At 36.2% G+C, this 19,942-nt stretch overlaps 1 long non-coding RNA gene across 1 annotated transcript in view; it reads right to left on the bottom strand.

The window, feature by feature from the left end:
- The window catches only part of LOC135311720 (uncharacterized), a 56,707-nt gene extending 37,457 nt beyond the window's left edge, over positions 1-19,250 (bottom strand). The window contains exons 1-3 of the long non-coding RNA XR_010371307.1: positions 19,109-19,250; positions 16,449-16,522; positions 8,676-8,724 (exon numbers count right to left, since the gene is read on the bottom strand). This is a non-coding gene — a long non-coding RNA (uncharacterized LOC135311720). The remainder of the gene's footprint in view (positions 1-8,675; positions 8,725-16,448; positions 16,523-19,108) is intronic.
- Positions 19,251-19,942: the final 692 nt, after the last annotated feature.

Genomic DNA, 19,942 nt, shown 5'->3' with positions numbered 1-19,942 from the left:
TTCTATTCTTGTTATAGGCATATTGAAAGGCAATCAGTATTGTTAAGTGTTGTACGAGCAGCTTTTCATCACCTGATGAACATTGATTTGAAACTTTGGAAAACCAGAGCCCAGCTTTTCCTCATTTCTTAGAAGCTCTTCAAGATCAGAAATTATGATGATCTTTACCCTGTGCTGGGAATGGGCTTCGAGTGCATATGTGTATGTTAGTTTAACTGACACACTTGAATATTTTATTGGCCTCCAAAACATCATCACCTGTATTACTTATGTAAAGAGTGAGTTTAATTGTTGCAAAGATCAGATGCCAAACACCAAGTCACAGCTGTTCACTGAACAGATGGGAAAGGTTATGGTATTTGAATATTTCATTATTAGTGAGACAGGTCACATAACAAGCCATAAATCATCTGTTTACAGGCACTTTATTTGGTGCAAAAGATTATTTTTTTTGTTTGTTTTATACCTTGATAGTTTTCATCACTGACCAAGTCAGCCATCTTCATACTGAAAATATCATTGGTGTGCAAATTATATCTCAGAGCAAACAGACATAATATATGATGCCCGATGCCTACTTTTTTTTAAAAAACCCATGTATTTACTAATTTTCCTCATATACCACGTAAGCAGTATATATGTTACCATATGTGAGAGGAATAAAACATGTTCTTTTTTTCAGAGTGCAAGGGTATGTGTGTATGCTACAACACCCTTCCATAAGAGTTACATGCCCCCTTATTAAAGCAATCAAGTATTGTACAGAAAATACTTATTTCAATTTTAAGCGAAAACTCAGTACAACTGATTTCTATTAAGCTTTGTAAGACTTTTGCATTAATTTAACAAGGAATATCTGAGGTTGCCAGTTAGGTACAGGCATAAGGTCACTGGTATGAGCTGCAGCAAAAGAGAGATACCCTGTCTGTTAGCAATGAAGCTAGACATCAAGAAGATATAAATTTGGCAGGAGGAGAAACTTTGTTTTCACCAAGGACAGAGATTGGAAGAAACCCCAAAAGTAATACCATCCTGTACTCTGAAACAGACTTCTATTCTGGGGGCCCCTTTATCATGCTGACTAGGTCCAAGCCTGCTCTAATCCCCATCTAGAAGGTAAAGTTAATTGCATTAGGAACTGACCATTTGATTTTTATTTTCACTAAATGTGGCTTCATCATCCTATTACCTTCAAGCTGAACAATCCTGTCTTTGCTCACCCTACATGGGAACAATAGTAGTAGTATAGTATTGCATTATGTGTGGCTCACTCTCTCAAAAGTATATGTTATCCATTTATATTTTTACTATTGCCTAAGGCTAACACTGGGAAGACATAGTTATGATTTTTTTCCTATTCCTATTTTTTAAGATTTTGATAGAAAAATAATAATGTTAGTATATCACAGAAAACACATACAAAGAAAAATTTAACAGCAACATACCAGAAGGTAAGAAAAATAATGCACAGAGGCTGTTTTCCAAGTTCCAGTTATATAGTAACAGAAGACTGAACTACAGTAGGATCTGAAACAGAAAGGGAATTTAAAACATAGAAAACCTACAAGCCAAGGATACTGTATTTAGGAATATAAACCATTTCCTGTCATTACCTAAGACAGATGAGATAAATCAGTTGAGCTCTATCTATGGTTATATCAGTTCCACTTTTTTGTATTCACTCAGGTTTATTACCCTATTAAAAAAATTACTATGAAAAATACACAATTATGACTTCAACTCTGTAAAACCCAGAAGTCTTGAACCATAAATAACCTAAGCTTCCTAAACCAAAGCCCATTTCCTCAACAGCATATCCAGAGAATTAATTGTATGAAAGACTGAGAGTAAGGAAATTTATGACGAAAATGCAATGTTGACAATTTTGAGTGAAAAACAGGAATGGGATACAGTGACAGGAATACTGATAGAAAATGGAAGTTTTGAAGCATACACAATATTTCCTTTTCATAAGGAACCACAAACTTAAAAACGCCTACTTTGGACACCGTGACCCCTATGAAATTTTCTTCTGTGATAAAAACTACTGAGACCTCGATGTCATAATTGTTTAGCTTGTTTTTCAAAAACAACTTTAAGAAAATCCAAAATCAAGTTTTCACAAGTTTTGTTAAAACAGGTAGATGAGACACTGGATTTTCAACACAACTTCCCCTTCTCATCTTGTTCATTTATTTCGAAGACTGACATAAAATTCTTCATATTATTACCAAAATACTTCAGGAAGTATGTGGTGAGGAGAACAAAGGTGAACTCAAGACTAAAAAGCAACCATTTTTCCAGATAACTTAAATGTCTAATCCTGCCAGAGCTCCAAACTTGGTTCAGAAAGCAAAATCCACCTCACACTTAGGGCCACACTTTTGACTTCCATAATCCCTATGAGTTATATAACGTTTATTGCTTTTTTTTTTTTTTTTTTTTTCATTAAAGGGTGATTTATGAGACAAAATCCCAAAACAGGAGGAAAAAAATGGCATTGCGCATGTCTCCTTCAGAGTCCTTCAGCATACTTAGAAGGCATTGCTACAGGACATCACCTTGGGCTCTAGTGACACAAACTTCATCCTCATAATAATTTGTCCTGATGTACAAGAGGTCATTATAAAAAAAAAAGGCAAAATATTTGGAAAATAAATCAAAAGATGAGCTTCATTTGGCATACAATATCAAGGTTATAGAATATTTTCCAAAAATACTTTAGTAACTTAAGATTTCCCCAAGGAAATGCATCCATTTATCAACTTGTCTCTGTAAAATATTATCTTTCTTTAATATCTGACAGTCATATGAAAAGAATCTAATGTCTTTGTTTGGAGTCAGCAGAAAACTGTTATTTCTGTTAGGAAAGTGAAAAGGATCTCCCCTCCTCTTTAAAGGTTCTCCATTAAAAGGAGTGATCTGGCATAGAAGAAAAGGTGATTTACTGTCTGTCCTTTAGAATATAAAGAATGCATCGTATTTGCATTGAATGTATTGGAATTGCTGACACCATGCCTCAGTTGGCTCAGTGTCATATCTAGGATAAACAACATGTCTCAGTAAAAAGTTTTTTAACGTTCTGGTCAAATGTCAAAATTGTTTAGCCTATAAACAGGAATAATTCTGAGTGAAAAATTCATAAAGTCTATTTTGGATGTTGTATGAAACAACTGTATGTTTTTCTTATTACCATCATCTTTTTTGAATATGTATCTCCTGTAATACAGACTGTTGAATAGCTCCTTTACTGGGAGTATAATTTGAATGAGTGTGTCACCTCAAAGAATGCCAAGTAACAGCAAAATTTAGCTAGAGAATCGTTGTCTATGCCTCAGGTAGTCTTCAGCAAAAGAGAACACCAGGATCTGTTCTCTGGGATATTGCCTTTTGCCATTTTACTAACGTGCAACATTTAATGCCAAAATCAAAGTGATCAAAACATGCTGTAAAAATCAAATACCATTCTAAGACTATAAAAGGCTGTGAAATATATTTGCTTTTTGACCCACAGAAGAGCAAAGCAAAAGCAGCCAGAGATGCATTGGAAGCAACTGAATGACAAGGGTTTTTCGAGCCTCCTACATACAAGAGAGCTGCTTGTCCCAGCATCAGATGTACTGTGTCAAAACTATATCTTTGATACCAGCATGTTCGTGCAAGGCACCTTGGTTTTCATATTTTCCAACACTGAAGAGTTAAATTTTGATTTGGTAATGCATTTTAAAGTATGTATAAAGGTTTCCTGGCTTTTATACTTAAAAAAAAACCACAAAACAAGGACAGATCATAGAAGCAGAAAATACATTGGATTTTAAAATCAGAACAGCCACACATTTTACTAAATGTGTGCATCTTATCCATAAATTTAAAATACAAATTTATGGAATGTTAGACACAGAATAATATTAAGTCCTGGAGAGAAGGAGTTATATCCTACATGTGCATTTGAACAAGCTGCCTAGTCAAGTGCAACAGATAAAGTCCAGTAAAACCTTTTTCTACAGCCATATCTAATTTTGAGAACCTCACTTATTTGCCTGTACAAGCATTTCTGGGGAATGGTGTTGGAGCTGACAAGCCACACAGTATGGGTAAACTTAAACTCTTGGTTACAGGTGGCCAGACAAATTCTGTAATCATTTTATCAGATTATGAATATGTGAATTAAACAATGGAAGTATTGTCATCTTTAATTTCCTTGTGACAATTTTATTTCCCTTTTACTTACCAAATGGAGTAAGACTTATAAAATTATTGTTCTATGCAGTTTAAGAATATTTACTCTGATAATGAAGATAACGTTTCTTGGCAATAGTAACATGAGTTGAATCAGGATGAATCCTCAATAAAAGCTATTAATATCTGCTTAACTACAAAATGCTGTTTTTCCAAACTAACGTGTCATCTAGCAAAGGCTCAAGGGCAAATAAGGTAAATACAGTTAGAGTTTCAAATTATAATGACTTTGTTTTCAATTTTCTTAAAAAGTTTGTTTCTGGAAATTTGGGAAAAAATATATTCATATTATACTTTTCAGTAACATACTAATTTTTATCTCAATATTTAAATAAAAGTCATGTGGATTAAAACAGGACTTTGCAGAATCATATGGTGAAATTTTAACTGTATGAATACAACAATCTATGCAATTAATTACAAGTCACTCTTTTCTATGTCCTTCAGTTTCATGCCTGCGAGTTTTGTCTGTGAGTCGCTTTTTATGTGAAATACTACCAAAAACATTATATCAATCAGGATTTCAAGACAAACAATATAAATATTTGCTAACTTCAGTGATATTCATTGCAGTGATATTCATCAGCTTAGCTCATCAATCATTGCACTCAAAATATATGCAAATACATGTATCTTCATAACTGACTAATATGCTTCTGGCCAGGATGCCTCACAGCAGTTCCATCTCCTTTTCACTTACTCACTAGACCCATGCTTACTATGATTAATATAACCTTGAATACCAAAATATGCTCATACTACAAAGACAGCATTGATAGAAAGGAAGCTACTTATTTCCATAAGTTTAAATCCAGAAATGAAATACACTTTTTTTAGGATTCTTTTGGTTTTACCAGTTTCTTTCTTCTGCAGTCTTCCATTAAAAAAGAAAATAAATATATCTATATATGTATGTATGTATAAACCTATTGACTTTATTCCCTAGCAGTAAGTGTAAAGGCTTGGGCCCACTGGATGCAACATTTCACTTTTATATTCTTAAGGTTTTTATTCTTTTCTTTGTTGGACCTTTTTAATTTTTTTTTAGTCTCCAACTTTCCATTTTAATATTTAATTTCTGTTTTAACATTTAATTTTCATTTTCTTTTAAGAAACAATTATAACTGATCCTGAATGACAGCTAACCTCTTAACCCTTTGATATAAGGTACTCACTACAATGTGGAAATATAATACAAATAGAGGTGATTTAGAATTTACATCCTTTTCCAATGAACAGTTTGAGTTGCAAAAAGTATATAGAGCTATATTCTCCTGTACTAATGCCAAAAGGTATAAAGCATTGATTGGGGAGGCTGATGTTAACAATCCTGTTGAAAATATAGTACCTAAAATGAGAACAGAACTTTTCAAACATTTTCCCATCAAACCCTGGATTTGCTTTACATTTACCTTGTTCCTTTATATTATCTCCAGAGCATTAACTGAAAATGCTTGCAGAAACCATGCAGAAAATAAGTAAAATGTGCATATTTACACACAAAAAAAAGTACTATATAATCAGCCCTTCTCACACTCCAGGTAGGTTTTGCCGACAATCACTTCTAACTGCAGTTATATGACTATACACATGTAAATCCATGATTAGCACAGTTTGATGACTCCTGTGTATATTAGCTTCAGTTCAACACTGCTGGTTTGGGCTGATCTTTGAAATAACTATGATCTTTTTTCCAAGGCCATCTTGTGTTTGTAAAGCTCTTGTGTGTGCTTTGACATAGAGGTACCTGTAGTTAAATAATTGATAGCATTGTACATAAACTAATTTGTTTGATAAACTCAGGGGCCACAGAAATAATAGCTGATGTATTCTACTAATACCTACACTATTATACATGGTTATGTAAAACATTTTCACCATCAGATACATTAATCTGTAACTGTATATGAAAGGTCACATTAAGGTGTCGCGGATGGAGTGAGAGTGGATTTCACTTATAAGAGAGAAGCAACAATATACTTTATTGAGCTAACAAAGTTCAATGGCAATGCAACAGTGGTTTAACAAGATTTGATAGCAATGTACATGTGATTATTTACTGTATAGAGAAGAGGGTCAGACAAAACTGTCAGGAAGACCCTCTCATTGAGTCAGGAGGTTCAGAAAGGACCCCCTTGCTTTCTAAATTCCTCTCAGAGAGGAGTCTAAGTGTGGCTGGATCCAATCCTAGTCCCAGACTTGGTCAACGGTTTCTGTCTAAAGGATTATATACAAGCAATCGATCCTTTATATCACTCAGCTAGGATTTCAAAATTTAGCATGCTATTAGTCTCTTACTGAGGATCTGTTGCAGCAAGGAATCTCTCAGTCTCGAGGAGTAACCTTGAGAGGCGGCCCTAGTCAAGGGGAGATCCTGGCGTGCAGCCCACTGCTGTGCAGGAGAGCTCAGTGGGCCCTGGGCTGTCCACAATTTATGGAGTAAGATGATTGACTTCTAGTCATATTTGCATATCCAGTCATACTGGCATATCAGCAAGACAGCTGGGTAACTGTGTCAGACAGCCATTGGCTACTGTGTTGCCATCAATCTCCAAAGTCCAGCATAAACTGGATGCAGCCATCACAACCCCCACTGGTGGTTGTTGCTTATACAAGGTAGGGGGGAGCACACCACCACAGGTGTGCATGTCATGCTAAGCTGGAACATGTCAGTTGATAGTAGCTCAAAATTTATCAAGCGAGGTGAAGATTCTCAGTCTTATTTATTTGTATGGGGTAAAAATTAATTTCCAATACAGTTAGTGGTTAAATAGCATTCATTTTTAAACACATCTGTGTAACTTCAAAAATTATTATAGTGTAGTGTTACAGTCCCTTCCTCTATGGTAGCTGCCAACAGGAAGGTGTTATTCGAGAGTAGTAACTCTTTTCTAAGTTCACTTTGTGATTAATTTTTATTGGGAAATAGTAAAACCCAATTAACAGGTTTTACTTTAAAGCCAATATTCCCTGTCACTCCTCCATTGCTCCCATTTAGGAGATTTTTCAGAAAACAGGTTCAACGACATGGGTCTTTTGCATAAATTATTGAGAATTTTTCACACAAAATAATTTCATATGCATTTTCAAAAAAAATACCAGAAATCAGACCTCATATCTTTGCAGTGACATATGTATGACATATACTATTATGAAATTAAAAGGGGTGTTCAGGAGTGTCCACTCCAATAAGACCCTCTGGGAAGGAAAAGTAGCAATGGAGGGAGGGGTATGTGACCTTTTCTGACCTCTGCAACAACAGAAGACTGGCAGCTGCGTTGAGAAAACCCTGTAAGGAGATTTATTTTCTGTTCTTGACATAGCGCTGATAGAAGTGATGTAACAGACAATTAAAGCCTTGCACAGCATATTCAGCAGGTGGAAAATGACTGCTTGTATTTACACTGACAAAGGACTAGTTTTTGCCACATTGTTTTTACCTACAAACATGCATGTCAACATGCTTTGGGGCTAAAATAGGTTTGGCAAGAGTTTGTTTTTGCTTTACTTCAAGTACTCTTAAAGTTCTGGAATGATTTTCTTTTCTATTAATAACACAGTAAGTGAAAATGCATATCTTACAGAGCAAAATGTGGTGATTTCTAGCCTTGCATACAAGGTCAATGAATCTGTGGATATGCATATTTAAGCAACTTGGTCAACAATAATGGACAGTAATAGGCCCAAACCCAACATAATCCAGGATGTTATAATGGGCAGGAGGGGAGGGATGGAGGATTTATAAACTTCTGTCACAGGCAAAAAAGGAAGACTAGTCCATTAATCTTACTGACTTTTAAAAGAAACAGTTTGAGCTGGAAGACCAACTACACTTTCCTCAGATGAGGAAAACTTGTTTTTCTGGTACCTCTCTGAACTGGTCAGGCTTCACTGCATTTCATTTTTACAACCTCATTTCTAATATGTTGATAGACAATCTATTTCTGTTCACAGTCTTAGTTAAGCACGTGCTTAGCCAGGCTTATCTGTACAGCTGTCTAGTCTCCAGGAAGGCAATAGTTCACTGATATAATTCCTTCCAGCTGAGGCTGGGCAGAATATTTTGCCCATTCTCACATCATGGTTTATAAGGTTCCTTCTTCAGGATGGATAAGGACCTTTTAATTGTCAACTGTGTTGAAAGTATGGTCATGTTCAAAGCAAAGTAGTTACTGCAATTTGTTGAAGGGAATGCAGTAGAATTAAAAGAAATTTTATCTGAGTTAAGCACTTACATGTGCATCTAAGCTACCCAATCATTACAACCATCTTTACAGTCAACAAAATCCCATTCCACAATCAATTTACTTACTAATAGGGGCAGGGGTAGGGAAAGTGATTTGTTTTTTATATGAAACTCTAATGTATGAAGTAATATTTACTTTTCAGCTGAAGACTTCCAATAATGTACATGTTTTCTTTAAGCATTTGCTTACCCTGTTTTCTTTTGTAGTATTGGCTTCAAGGTCCATAACTAGGAAGCAACTATTAAACAGAACAAAAAGAATAATAATTATGGTGATAAAATTTTTTGGCACAGAAATAACTCACCTTAACTCTAAAATAGGCTTGCAGTTGAAAACTCGACCTTGCTGAATCTAGGACTGAAATTAACCAAAACCAAAATCTTTGAAACATAACCCCTTATGACCTCAGGCTAAAAGTCCTGCTGAATATCAGGAGGGAAAATGTTACTGAACTGTAGATGGCTAATTACTCAGAAATCTACTGAGAGAGAGAAAAAGTACATCTCTCCACTTGAAGAGGAAAACCGTCACAGTTCCAAACAAGTGTTATTTCCCAGCTCAACATGGACAGAGTTTTTGGAACAGAGACAAACATAGGCAAAAGACTTTGCACTGCACCATGAAGAGGATCATTAAATGAACTGAATCCAACAATTAATTGCTGATTTGTGTTTCCATTTCCATTCGGGCTTGTGTGCTTAATTCAGCATGGGATAATAGCATGAACTCTTCATGTAGCAAGTGGGCACCTGAAGATGACCAAACTTAAAGCAGTCTCTTCATTACCTTCTTTTCATTAACTTTATGTGTGTTAATCTAAAGGCATTTGGGACAGGAAGGGAAAAAATAAATCTCTACTTATACTGCCAGCATTTCCAAGAGTTACATGCTGACTTATATTTTACAAGCTTCTCCCTAGAGAAAAATATTAAAAGCTTATCCTTCTCAAGTGCACAATACCATAAAACTTTCAGGGAGATCTGCCCCTCTTTTGCACTTTTTTTTCAGAATGAGAAAACAATTTGATCCTCATTTTAGTAGTATTTCATAGCACTGTAAAGCTCTGTCAGTCAGTTATAATGGAAACTATTAGGATGCCAAATGGAGGATTATCTTGTCTTGATTATGATCGCTGAAAGCAGCACGGGTAAAGGAAACTTTAAAAACCAAATACCCTGCTTTCTCTCAAAGACCCCAGTATCATTTAAGAAAGAAAATAAAACAAAACAAAAAGCTTTAGAAAGATAATTTTACATCTAGGTCATAACTGATCTAAGTTCTCCATAAAAAAGAAAGAAAATTTTGTTATATAACACAATATTCTACAAGCTTTATATGAACAACCCAATTATTTACCAAAGCAAGAGAGGAAATGAAGCTTGTATTTTTTAAGCTAATGCATTTTGTTTATTGTAATCTGAAAGCATTTGGAGGGAGCACTTTTGCATTATAGGAAATTTATTCTAGATTTGTTGGGATTGCAAAAAGCTTTATGCTGTTTATAAATATTTAGCACTTGACAATGATTACTGGCCTTTATCTAATGTACTCTGAGGACACAAGGTTCTAAAGTGCCTGTTATCATGCTGGAATACAGGTGGCTGGAAAATTAAAAGCAATGCACTGCTTGTAGTTTGTTCCAGTCATCCCAAAAATATAAACATGCAGCTAAGGTGCAGTATTACAGTCTAGTTCTCATTGTCTTCAAAATGAAAAAGAACTAAATACATTACAATAAATAAAACAAGCAAAAGATCATGATGAGTACCTTCTGCAAACCAAAGTCTTGCTATTCTGTGCTGCATTTTTTTTAGTCAACCCTTCAAAGCAAGAACAGCCTCATATGCTTTGATATAGAACTTACCGGTAAGACTTGGTCTGAAATGAGATTGCAAACATTCGAGTATAAATAACCAGTAGCATTCTAGTAACATTCTAGGATAAATAAACAGTGTTATGCTTCTAGAGTACTCTGAAATTGCAGCTGGCTGGTAATTATAAAAACTAAGAAAGAGCTGTGTAAACTTGCTGAGATTCTTGCAAGATGAAAATATCCCTGCAAAAGAATTTAGGGAAATTACATTTGAATCAAAGAGGAGAGCCTGCGCTTGTTAATATTTTTGACTGATTTTACATAAAAGCCTATGCTAAGATACAGAAATCTTTTCAGTTATAAATTCCTGTAGATCAGAGTTTGCAAACCTACTAGTAACGTTTAGGCTAATGTATGTTCTACATAACTATAGAAGTATAACAATTCTGTATAAGAACACTAAAGCATGTAATACAAGGATTCGACGAAAATGAAGAAAAGATAGAACTTGACTTTAATTGACTGAGCTGCCCATTTCTTCAGCAAGCTAGAGCATCCTCATATAAAACAATGCTAAATTTGCACAGTTAAGAACAGTGAAGAACAATCTATAAAAACATCATGTTAGTGGAAGAGATTCTTGAACATTATGTTGAAGGAGGTAAAAAATTGTTAAAGAAAGTGTCTTTTAGTCAGATCAGTATTTGCAGACGAGAATGGATTTTAAGCATTTGCTTCATCTACTGCGTATAGTCATAACTGAAGTAGAGATATTCACTTTAAAAACTCCCATGTACTGTAACTAAGCATCAAATGGCATAGTCTGGGAAAAAGGCCAAAAAAAGTTTTACTTCCCACAAGAACAATTCTGGCATCCAAATTCTGAGGCAAATACAGAAAGATTATGCAATTCCTGTATAATTAATGAGAAATTTCTCCTAGTCTCTATGCAAAGAAAGGTGGAGGCACTGAAGAAAACTGAAGAAGCAAAAAATGAGAAACAACAGTCAGTTTAGAAATCCATATCAGTCTAGGAGTGAATAGCTCTCCTAATACTCTGTGATATTGATCATGTGAAAAACAATGCATTATGTCAGGAAAAGTCATCTCAGAGTAAGCATGCCAGATATATTGAAAAGATAGAAAAGTATATTTCAAATGTTTTCGAATGTAGCCTGCGAACCACAAGAAAAATTGCAGTGTATTTTCATTACAGAGAAAGTGCAAAAAAAGAAAAAAAATATTAATAAAGCCTACAGAGCAAATTTAGGACACTGACCCCATTTACAGAAAATTCCAATTTAGAGTTATGATTAAACTAAAATTAATCGGAAAATCAATTTCCCACCTAGCAATATGTATCACAGTTTTCAGAAAGTGTCCTCTATGCCTTATACCTAATGAAGAACTTTTACCTTGGCATGAAGTTCAACACTGTAAAGTAGTTCCTTCAAGCAAGAAGCTGCATCAGCCATACACAAAATCATCAGACAGTCATCACAGTGATGGCAGACTTTCTTGTACCATGAAATTCATATAACTGTATTCAGATGCACACACAAACTTATATATGAGTGGTAGTTATAGATCTACACATATATACATCTCCGTATATAGGGCTTCCATTAGGCTGCTTTGTTGGTGGTGGCAGGGAGAGGCTCCAGCAGGGCCTCCAACCCTGGCAGCTGCTTCTGGCCGAGGCTCTGCCACAGGGCCCAGCCTGAGCTGTGGTGGCTGCCATGTCACAGCCTGTCTGCACCTCCTACCTGCTGGTCTGCACCCAGCTCTGTCCCCATCCCCAGGGAGGTGACCGATGCCAGGGGCTGAGGCTGCTCTGGTGGCCCCAGGCTGCCCTGTTCCTGGCTGGGGCAGTGGGACAGGCCTTGGCTGCCAGGGCCTGCCTTGACTCACTGGGGAGCCCCCAGCAATTCCTGGAGAAGTTAAAAACTCGACATATCCATTTAATAGTTGTAATTAGAAATAGCCAGCTTCCTGAATGTAACTTCCCCCATTCACACTCTCAGTTCTATAGGTCGCCACAGCTCCTCAACAAATAGCTCAAGATAAACATAATTGTGGATGACACCAGAGCAATGGCAAGATCAGTGCTTGGAATATGAGCCCCCGGGACAAAGCCTTTCTGTACTCTGTAAAATCAAAGGACCATAATGACATTCTTTTTTGCCACAGTATTCACTGAGTCTCAAATCAAGCTGAAATACGCTTATTTAAACAAGGACACGGTATATCTAAACAAGTTTTATTACTGTCAACTGCAATGTGTGAGACTGGTGGTTAAACAAATATCTTGCCATTCCTTTCCAAAGAAAGAGGAAAATAGTAACACTCAATGGATATTAAATTCAGACAGGAGAGTAGAAAAGGAAGTGGTAAGGGAAACAAAAGCCTTGGTTTTGAAGGGTATTAATGACATAGTTTGGGGATAGGATGCACGCTCCTAATTCCAGGTTTTAAAGAAAAACTGTAATGAGAAAAATACTTGTCAACATATCAAGTTCCAATTCACTAGTGTTGTGTAAAAGAGAATGTACCAAATAAGGCTTCATCTTTTCACCCTTCTGCATATGTACAGTTTACTTGTTTTGTGTAGTTGTTGTCATGTCTAGTAATTGAACATATCTTCTTTATACAAGCTGTGAATGAACAATGGGAGAAGCTCTTCTGTCATTTGTGATTAATTTAGCTACTCACACAATGAAGGTATTTTTCCCTTTAGTCACACTGAAGTAATTGATTTATACCAGTAGAGTAAGCAGGAAGATGTGGCTTTATTTCAGTTGACTCCATTTTTAACGGCCTTCAAGATAATTTTCATTTACTACATGGTTTACTTCATCAGAAAGTACCTCCAGAACCAAACACTCTCCATCAAATTATGTGTACAGTAATCTATAGTAACTAGAATTTGCACTATTTCTTTAAATTGCTGTAAAAGTAAAATAGTGAACTAAGAAGGTCACAACAAGAATTAGGGACTTCAGGATAGGGTTTTCAGTTGCAAAACTCCAAGATCAGGTTCTGAAGAAACATCTAATAGAGAAGTAATATTTCATAAAACTTCTTGAAAGTGACAACCTTCAGTGACATCTTTGCACTACCTCATGCTGTAGTAAAGACAGCCCCATGCTTTAGAGACACACTGCAACTCATACTAGCTATAACATTGATGAAGGAATAGGACTATCTTTAGAAAATCATACTATAGATTAGAATGTATTCACCCATATTAAAAAGACAAAAACAAACAAACAAGAAAAAAACACCCAAAAATAAACCTTAGCTCAATCTATATTACATTCCTGTCTTTGTCCTAATTAATTCATGATAGCAAATGGAAGAATTGGGGCTTATTTAAATTTCCATTTTTCTCTTACTGTTCACTTTCAAGAAACCTATTGAATGTTTCTGGTCATGATTCAAGAAGCTGTACAAAAAGAAAAAAAACACATTTTATGCATAATCTCATGCATAGCCAAAAGTTTGAGAAGGATGGCAGTTAATATTATGAATAATACTTTGGTTAAAAAGCCCATACTTTAAATGCCACATTTTAAAATATATGTCTAACAGACACTGCACTAAATGTTATTACACTATAATTAAACCAGTGCATATTGAGATTTTTATTCTCACTCCAGTCATTTATTAGTATGTTTTGTTATCCAGTAAAATCTCCATTAAGTTTAAAACTGAACAGTCATTTCCTAGTTTCAGAGTCATAACAATGTGTTAGAAATTACTATTTCAGTCTCTACCATTTCAGTTTCTTCAGATCTTCTGAGTTTAATGGTTACTCAAAGACTCATACTGCAGTCTTGTCCATGACATTTTAATTAACAAAATGCTGGAAGACTGGCCTTATATTGCTGTAAGTATGGTATGTATGGAATGGTGAGTGCTGTGATTTACCCATTTGTCTCAGCAAAATTAAACCCCTTGAAACGAAATCTGCTTCTAATGGAATCTCGCTGAGGTCAATTGATAGCATAACAAAAAAAAAGAAAAGATAAAATTTTAAAATCCCTAGTCAATAAATGGATTTAGGGGCTCATAACTTGTATGTTACAAAATTAACAAAACCCCTCTAAAAAAAAATTATGTTTCCAGGGACCTACCACAGGCACAACACCTAGAGAGGACTATGAAGAAGAGAAAGCCTCGGAGTCTCTCAGATTAAAGTTTACAGTAAAAAGCACATCTCCATCTTCCAATTCTTCACACCAAAAGGCAATAAAACACCATTTGTTCTTCTTAGAAAAAATTGAAAGACATTTTCTGGAAGAATTATCTGATTTGTGGGCATATGGGTACTTTCAAGAGAGCTAGACAATTGTCCAACAACATATTTTCAAATATTTTTTCAGTTTATTTCCCAATCAAGTAAATTTTTTTCTGGAACTACTTGTTTTCCACTCTAGTCTAGAATTTCTGGTGAACCAAAAGACAGACTTGATGGCTGTCTCACCTGATCACTGCCAGCTTTTAAGCATGGCTATTTTCCCTTCTGAAACAGGAATTTTTCATATCTAGAACAGATGGCCATCTACCAATATTTTAAATCAATAATAGCACATAGCATAACATTTCAGCTGTTTAACAAATTTGTGAATGCGACCCCCTCGGAAACCACCTTCAGGGACAAAGGGGCTGAACAGAGCTGGTAGCTCTTTAAGGACATTTTTCTTAGAGCGCAAGAGCTCTTGATTCCGATAGATAAGAAATCAGGCAGGGAAGGCAGGAGACTGGCGTGGCTCGGCAAGGACCTCCTGGTCAAAGTGAAGTGTAAGATGGAAATGCACAGGCAGCGGAACCAGGGATGTGTATCCTGGGAAGAATATTGGACATTTCCTCAATATGTAGGAATGGAATTGGGAAAGCTAAGTCACAGTTGGAGCTGAATTTGGTGAGGGATGGGAAGAATAACAAGAAGGGCTTCTACAGGTATGTCAGCTAGAAAAGGAAGGTTAAAGAAAGCGTATCCCTTTGGTAAACGAGACAGGAGACCTGGTGACAACAAACACGGAGAAGACAGATGTACTCACCAACATTTTTGGCCTCAGTTTTCAATGGTATTCTCAATTCCCGCATCTCTCAAGTCCCTGAAACTAAGACAGGGACTAGGGGAATGAAGTCCCTCTCATTGTAGGGGTTGATCTGGTTCGAGACCACCTGAGGAACCTGAACGTATATAAGTCCATGGGACCCGACAAGATGCATTCCAGGGTCCTGAGGGAATTGGCTGATGTAATGGCCAAGCCACTCTTCATTATATTTGAAAGTCTGTGGCAATCGGGCAAAGTCCCCAGTGACTGGAAAAAGGGAAATTTTGCACCCATTTTTAACAAGGGTAGAAAGGAGGGGCCTGGAAACTACCTCACCTCTGTTCCCAGCAACATCACTGAGCAGAAACTCCTGGAAGACATGTCAAAACATACAGAAGACAGGGAGGTAGGTGATTTGAGACAGTCAACATGGCTTCGCTAAAGGCAAATCCTGCCTGACCAACCTAGTGGCCTTCTGTGATGGAATGACTGCATCAGTGGACAAAAGAAGAGCTACAGATGTTGTCTACCTAGACTTCTGTAAGGTCTTTGATATGGTGCCCCACAACATTCTTACCGCTATATTGGAGAGATATGAGTTTGAAGGTTGGACTGTTAGGAACTGGATGGATGGATGCAGAGAAAGACTGGGATTGAGTGCACCCTCAGCAAGTTTGCAGATGACACCAAGCTGAGTGGTACAGTTGATTTGCTAGAGGGACGGGATGCCATCCAGAGGGACCTGGAAAAGCTTGAGAATTGGGCCCATGTGACCCTCATGAGGTTCAACAAGGCCAAGTGCAAAGTCCTGCACCTGTGTTGGAGCAAGCCCCAGTATCACTACAGACTGGGGGATGAAGAGAGCAGCCCTGCAGAGAAGGACTTGGGGATACGGGTGGATGAAAAACTGACAATGTGTGCTCTCAGCCCAGAAAGCCAATTCTATCCTGGGCTGCATCAAAAGAAGCATGGACAGCAGGTCAAGGGAGATGATTCTGACCCTCTATTCTGCTCCGGTGAGACCCCACCTGGAGTACTGCATTCAGCTCTGGGGCCCCAGTACAAGAAAGACAGTAGTTTACTAACCTGACAGCTATTGTCTAATTCCTTTCCTCTGGAGATATTCAGTCAATGCTGAATGACACCAAGAATGGCCAGATCTGTAAAAAATGGTAGCAGTCAGAAGACTATGTTGCTCAAAACCAGAACTCCACTATTTCTATGTAAATGTGACTTGTTCTTAAACACTATTGTACTGAAGTTACTTCAGCAATGAAAGAAGGAGATGTGAGGCATGTGGGCAGGGATGATGTATATGAAAAGAGAAATGTAGTGTAGAATACTGAACTGCTTTTAAAGTTTAAAGTTTTAAAGAACCATAATAAAGAAGACAAAGTACTACTACTAGGTTTGTTTGTTTTTTCTCCCGCCCCCCATTTAGAATATTTGAACTAGGAAGTTTATGGTTTCTTTCTGACCAGGCAAAGCTTTCTTTTCCAGTCTAATGCCTCTGAGTGTAGTTTTCCACTTGACAAAGTATGGCTGCTCTGGAAAAAGACACTCCTGTCCAAATGTCTACTGGCTTTACAGTTGCTTAGAAGGCTGTTCCAAACCCTTTTGGACATGTTGAAGAAACCTCAATGAGAAATATGGCAATATCAATGTACTGAATCTGCAGTATTCCTTAAAATAACTGAATAGTCCTATCACAGTAAGCACTAATAAGGTAAATAGCAGTATGCCTGAAACAAAAGCTAGAAACAGATAACAGCTTGTAAATATTTGACAACTGGACTTACACAATTTTATTTGCAAGACTTTTGAACAAAAATGGGAACAGATCTACTCATTAACAATCACAAAAAGTGAAATTTCAGACAACTCCTACCTTTGTTTTTGTAAAGAAATAAAATTTTCTGTGACAGCACCATATTAAATGATTGATTAAAGGCAATCATTTACATTCCTTTTATATTTTCCCCTTGCTTACCAGACTTTGATCAAAAAAGTTACTTTTATTCCTGATAAGTTGGAATGCTTTTATAAACGCACACTCTCAAAAAGAAAACACACATGCATGCACACATTGAAAAATGAACCAAGCAAAAAGGGGAAAGATGGGTGCCATTTCACCTAGGAAAATTTCTGCTATTTTAATTTTTTTTCTCTACTTTCATTTCTTGTCCCTACAAACCAGGCAAAGGGTACTAAACTTTAGAAATGAGACATCCTTAAAAGAATTTAGCAGAAAGATGTTCCTGAAGGCCTGCCTTTTTTTAATGTCAGGTTACTCAACAAAGTCCATGGACTTTGTCCTTAAATTTTTAACAGCATGCATAGGATTTCTTCTGTGAGACTTCAACTTAGACTATGGATATCCCTCAAGTGTTATGGAGCACAAATTACTTGAGTTCCTAGGAAGAGCATGCTGCAACTCACCTTTAAGTTAATCTGTTAAAGTCTCAAAAAAGAGAAAGCAAATACATTGCTTAAGAGGAAATGTTTCACTTTGCAAAACTGACATATCCTCTGCTGTGCCACCACTGTAACACTGCATGACCCTTTCAAGTGAGTAACAGAGAGATGTTTCTTAAAAGCTTTTAAGACTGACCTTTACAACTTTTGATCATTTTAACAGTCAGACATACTACATTTCCAAATGTGACAGAAGTATCTGTAGCTTTATGAAAATAAGGGTCCAATTCCTAGGAAGTTCTTCAGGATTTGTACCAATCAAAGAATATAATTTTAATTCAAAATACACTTTTAATGATATTTGCCTAGAGCATTGCTCTTCTGACAAGCCTACAAACGAAAGCATCATACTTTTTCCTCCAGCCCATCCTCTCCCTTTCATAAAAGGAAGACTTTTGGCCAATTACTCTCCTGCAGGATAATTCTCAGATATTCTAAGCCTGCTGGGTTAACAGCAAATAATTCATGCAGGCTTCCAAGAAACCCACTACATTTTTCCCAGCAATACATTTCAACATAATGATTCAAATGAAGGGAATAAGCTATGTCCTGTAAACTCCTACAAGATAATACATTACAAAAAAGTATACATGTGGATTTACAGGTTTGGATGACTATGTTTAAATCCATATAACAGTCAAATGCAAGATGAGCATAATTGACCAAATATGTCAAGTTAGTCCTGACAATTCCACCTTTTAAAGGCTATTCTTCTATCTGATGTGGTTCAGAGAAAGAAGATAAATATATCAAAAAATTCCAAATCAAATATTACTGAGGTCAAGATTTTACGTGGAGATATATGAAAGAATAAATAAAATAGGGACATACATAGTCATAAATTAGTATACTAACTTCTAATTACAGTTTAATTTAAAATGCCCTACCCATTGCAAATTTTTTTTTTTATTTTAGCCCCTTAATTATGCTTACTTTTACTTTACACAGATAAAGGACTTCAGAAGATATAAAGGGATGAAGGATCAGGCCAGTTGGGCCCAATTATGTACTGTTCTATAGTACTTTTCCACAGTTCTGGCAATACAGAGTATGTTTAAACTAGGCCAGATAATATGGAGGAATATCTCAAGCATAAAAGGGTTATCCTCAACAGAATGACAGCTACACCTTTGCCTCTGTTTTTTAATCTTACCTCCATAGGAACAGGGGTAAAGTGAAGCCTGGCCCAAGAACTGTCAAATTCTGACTTCTAGTACTTATTTCACAGCAGATAAATTCAGATTATAAATAAAAAATTATCTGACTTTTGCCTTTTTTAGTTACCACAAGGTGATCACAAGGACTTGAAGAAGCCAAAAGATTTCCAAGTAATAATAAAAATACAGTTTGTATGCAAGACTCCTGGTTTCAACAGCATCAGGAAATCCGTATGGAGCTGGAAGTTATAGTGAGTTTACATCAGCCTGTTACAGGACTTTGACCTTTAAAAAGGCTATCATTTCAAATTACTCAATATTCTCATTCACTACAGCTGTTTGCAATTATGTTCACTGCACATAAGGAATACTAATGATGAACAATGCATACTGAGCATAGCAGAATATATTTGTGTGATATGGAGGAAGGCAGTTAAGTATCTTACTTGATAAGTTTAATAAATAGGTTAGAACATATTAAATATGAACCAACAGTCTATTTCAAGAATACACGCACATGCAGCAGTTCCAGCAGTGTGTATCTTTAAAATACAGTTAAAAATATATTTGATTAGAATGGACAGAGGGATAAAAACTGAATTAAATACAGCAAAGCATGAACTAAACATAAAATAAACCTCTGGGATTTTACTCAAAACCAAAGAGAACAGGGAGGATGAGAAGTTAGTATCATGAGACAGCAGCGCCATGAAATACATCCCATGATGATACGATATGATACGATAATATATAGCAGGTGCAATTCAAAAGGCAAACAATTTGAGGATAAGGCAAAAGTCATCCCTAATAAGATACTTTCAGCTGCGTTAAAGTGTGGAAAACAAGTCAGTGACCACAATTATGTACATAAATGTGGAGATTTTATCTAAAACAGATGAAGACATCTCTGTCAAATTCTGTGTGATCTGGCAGTTTATCCTTTAGGCC

The sequence above is a fragment of the Phalacrocorax carbo genome, chromosome 2 (genome assembly GCF_963921805.1).
Source record: "Phalacrocorax carbo chromosome 2, bPhaCar2.1, whole genome shotgun sequence".
Lineage (NCBI taxonomy): Eukaryota > Metazoa > Chordata > Aves > Suliformes > Phalacrocoracidae > Phalacrocorax > Phalacrocorax carbo.
The sequence above is the reverse complement of the archived record's forward strand: the minus strand, read 5'-3'. Positions and strand labels throughout refer to the sequence as shown.